Source organism: Hordeum vulgare, chromosome 2H, assembly GCF_904849725.1.
Source record: "Hordeum vulgare subsp. vulgare chromosome 2H, MorexV3_pseudomolecules_assembly, whole genome shotgun sequence".
Taxonomy (NCBI): domain Eukaryota; kingdom Viridiplantae; phylum Streptophyta; class Magnoliopsida; order Poales; family Poaceae; genus Hordeum; species Hordeum vulgare.
The window spans coordinates 43407896-43412308 of NC_058519.1; the positions used below are offsets into that span (position 1 = coordinate 43407896).

The 4413-nt window shown below is 41.1% G+C and overlaps 1 pseudogene; it reads right to left on the minus strand.

The window, feature by feature from the left end:
- Positions 1-310: 310 nt before the first annotated feature.
- On the minus strand, positions 311-4190 carry LOC123425309 (annotated as a pseudogene).
- Positions 4191-4413: the final 223 nt, after the last annotated feature.

The following is a 4413-nucleotide window of genomic DNA, read 5'->3' on the forward strand; positions in this document are numbered from 1 at the left end:
ATGTTCGAACACGTACTTCGATTTGTGTTTCGGTTATCGGTATAAAACCGAATAGTCCGAATTAAATTCGGTTAGTATACTCAAAAACCGAATTTTACTGTAGCAGCAACAAAAACCGAAAATTCGGTTTTTTTGGTTTCGGTATCGGTTCGGTCTTCGGTTTGTCGGTTTTTATGCCCAGGCCTAGATCATACAACCAGCAAATTCACTTAATACACATCATAGAACTTAGTACTTATCTCTTATCACACATCACTTAGTACTGATCATACAACCAGAAAATACTCTGAATACACATCATTAGTCATGGTTACCACTGGCAGTAAAAAATGCCATCCACCCAGAATGGTTTCTTGGTGTAGGGCAACTGATGAACCTCCAGGAGCTGATGATGAAGCTCTAGCAGCAAATCTTGGGGCAGGAGCGGATGGTGAACCTGCATCAACAGATGATGAACCTCCAGCAGCAAATCTTGGGGTAGTGAAAGGCCTATGAACACTGGCACTACTTGTTGATCTTATGGTAGATCTTGCAGGGGGAGGCTGTGATCTTGCTTCCCTCCTTGGTCTTGCAGATGGAGGCTGTGATGTTCTAGTTCTAGCCTGTAATAATGGATTGAACACATGAACATAATAGTTGCAAAGCAAATAAACACAAAAGGACAATAGTTGGAAAGCACATTATGAGAAAATGGTTTACCACATGCTTGTTTTTCCTTAGAGCCAACTCTGCTCTCAACTGTTGTCTGCAGTTGGTGTATCTGTGGCCTTGGAGCCCACAGTTGTTGCATGTTATAGTGGCCATTCTTGAACTGTCCTTTGGTTTTGGAACCTCAAATTTTCCCTTTATTCTCTTCTCTTTCTTTCTTCCCCTCTTCACATGAAATGTGGGTGGCTCTATGTATGGTCCACTTGTCCTTGTCCAATCATGTTCTCGAGGAACATGATATATCATTGGCTCATAAGAAGCAAGGTAGAAGGTTTTTTAAAGAATTTGGACACATATTCCTGTGGAAATCTTTTTGCCTTGTTAATTGCTGATATTGCATGGTTTCAAGGTATGCCAGACAGGTCCCACTTTGTGCAGCCACATGTATGCAGTTCCAAGTTTACAACATGTGTTTGCTTCCCACTACTAACTTGCCATAGATTAACACCAACTTGGATAGGTTTGCAGTATCTAGCCCTTTCCTTTTCCACCTCTAGCTTCTCAGCATAATGTGGTGTAATCTCCCACAAAGCTGCCTTTCCTTTCTCTCTATTCCTATGCCACCTCACCATCTACTTGTCCTTAATACCATCAATCATAGTCCTAATAGGTTTTTTCCTAAAATCTAGGATATAATTGTTGAACACCTCAGACAGGTTGTTAACAACCAAGTCTATCTTGCAGTTAGTGTCAAAAGCATGCCTAGCCCATGTGTGCTTAGATATTCCACTCAACCACTTCCAAGCTTCCTGACTCTCATTTTTTAGATCATTCATGGCAATGTTAAACTTGTGTTGGTTGTAAGCATAGCTGGCATTATCCATGCATTTCTTAAGATCTTCCCCCCTAAAACCAGCATTCTGGAAATTTGCATAGAGGTGTCCAAGGCAAAATCTTTGATGGCAGTTTGGGAATACTTGATTTACTGCATTTAGCAGCCACTGATCACATAGCATCCTAAACTTAGGTACGATACAACTACAAATACAGAACTTAATAGAAATGCTAAATTTGATTCAGTTGCAAAGCACATACCTTCTGTCTATCAGGCATGATAGTATCAGGACCAAATTTCCCAATTTCACCTCCTAAACATATCTTCAATTGGTGCAAAAACCAACACCAATTATCTGTGTCCTCTTGTCGAACTATAGCAAATGCAAGTGGGAAAATATTGTTATTGCCATCTCTTCCAGTGGCAGCAAGGATTTGAGCACCAGTTGTTAGCTTAATGAAGCATCCATCAACACATGTTGATGGAAAGTAAAGAACAATTTAAGTCTATAAAGCATTGCTAAACAATTAAAATTATTGATGCACAATAAAAGAATGACTAACCAATGAATGGTCTGCATCCATTCAGAAATCCCTCCCTTGCTCCATTGATGCAGAAGAACATAGCATGAAACCTTGGTGCTGGATGTGGTGTTTTTGTAGTAGGTTTAGAAGTAACTGTTGTGACTACAACTCTACTACCAGGGTTTGTATCCATGATGGTCTAAGCATAATCCCTAAGTCTAGGATACTGCTTCTTGTGCTCTCCTAGCACAGCTTCTACAGCAAGGTTTTGGCCCTATAGGCCATGTGCCTTCCCACATCAACACCATAATTCTCCCTACAGTTATCCATCAAAGTGTTTATGCTAGTGCTGGGATCAGACCTGAACAATGACTCATAGGTCTTTGCAAGCCACTTTGCACTAATCCTTGATTTCTGTGTGTTGGTAGGGCAAGTGTGCTCCAGTCTCATTTTCTTAATAGCAAAGGTCTTCTCCCCTTTGTTAACTGCAGCAACAATGCAAAACTGGCAATGATCTTGCTTACAACAAGCAATGATCCTTTGGTCTGAGTTTCTGTGATACCTAAAGTCTCTGGCCTGTGTGATGTGCAAGCTCAACAAAGCTTCTCTGAATTGATGTTGATCCTAATGCACATGTACAGACATAATTGCTGATGTGGATGCTCAAGTTTGTCATTGTACCACATCCTTGGTTTCCTTTTCTTTGCCCTACTCTTCCTCCCTTTAGGTAGCACAAATGAGGGTGGCTCATGTCCATCAACTTCATCCTCAAACAACAACCAATCATCTTCTTCATCTGCTGAAGGAATAAAATCAGGTATCACCTCCTTTAACACACTACAATGTGACCTAGTAGTGGGGCATTTCCTAACTTCAAGTTTCTTCCTCCTTTTTGTAGGTTTTTGCATTGGAGGCTCTTCTCTTGCAAAAACATCCTCATCTTCCTGCTCAAACAAATCCTCAACATCAGTGTCACCCTCATAATGTAATAGTTCCTCATCTGAATTTTCATCTGAATCTTCAGATTGATCTACATCTTCTTCCTCCTCTCCTAATTGTGAGCTGTTATCTGAATTGTTATCACTATCATATGCATCCTCAGTTTCATCACTACTATTATGTGACTGTTCAAACAATGGCTCTTCCTCCATTATAACATTAAGATTGTCCTTTCTAAAGTTTATGCTCTCTTGGGTGCAAAAGGCAGTAGGTTGACTAGGGTTGCTATGGAAAACTACACCTTCTGGATCAACAGCAAGAAATGCAAGCTCACTAAGATCATAAAGAACATGTGGTTCATAAACTATTGCTGCTAATTTTATCCTCTCTATGACTGACAGAAATGATATTACTTAAATTTGTTCTCTCTTCAGTTGCTGCACTTGCTGCTAAATAAGTTGTTGTTGCCCTCACTAGCAAGTTGAGAACTAAACTGTGCTTATATTCCTTTTTTAGTTCCTGTAATTTGATGTTTGTGTCAATCAAATCTAAGCCCTGCTCTCTCTCCTCTCCTATTCCTAAATTCCTCATGTGGTATAACTCATCTGACAAATAAAAACCTTGTGTTTGCAACACTGCATACAGGTTCAGAAATGTAACATCTGAGCTACATAGCTTCATATCAATATTTGGTTGGGAATCAAAGTGAATCCGAAGTTCCCAAACATCATCATTCAAACTACAGTTCAGACATAAAAATTCAGATAAGCACATAAGCATGTAAATTCAGATAAGCAAGCATATAAATTCAGATAAGCAAACTCATAAGCATAAAAATTCAGATAAGCACATAGACATAAAAATTCAGATAAGCACATAAGCATTTGCTGTCTTCACGAGTCAAACTATAAGCATATAAAGCCTCTACTATGAATTCTGAATTGCAGAGGAGCAACACACAACCTCTACTATGAATTCTGAATGTCACAGGAGCAACACACAGAATCTAATATGAACATGATCCTAATAATATCGAGTCCAGGAGCACTGGTTCAGGATTCTTCAGTGACTCTACCATTGATACAACTAGCCTCTACCATTGATACAACCCCAAAAAAGAAAGAAACAACTTGCCAGTGTTCTTCAGTGACTTACATCATGCCGCCACCAGCACCACCGGTCCAGTGATGGCTACTGCTAGGGTTGGCGACCCAGATCTCTGCCATCTTCACCCTGTCCTCCATGCACAGCGTCGCCTCCTCCTCCAAATCCTCATCCTACGAACTAGCGCTGGAGGAGTGGTTCGAACTATAGCCGCCATCGTCCACAGCCAGACCTACGTGGTCATCTACCCCGAGGCCGGGGAGGTCTCCGTAGCCGCCCGCAACGTCATCGCCGCCGGGAGTCACCGTCGCCATCGTTGGAGAGCCGCACAGAGAGGGAGAGGGGAGAGCAAGGCTAGGGTTC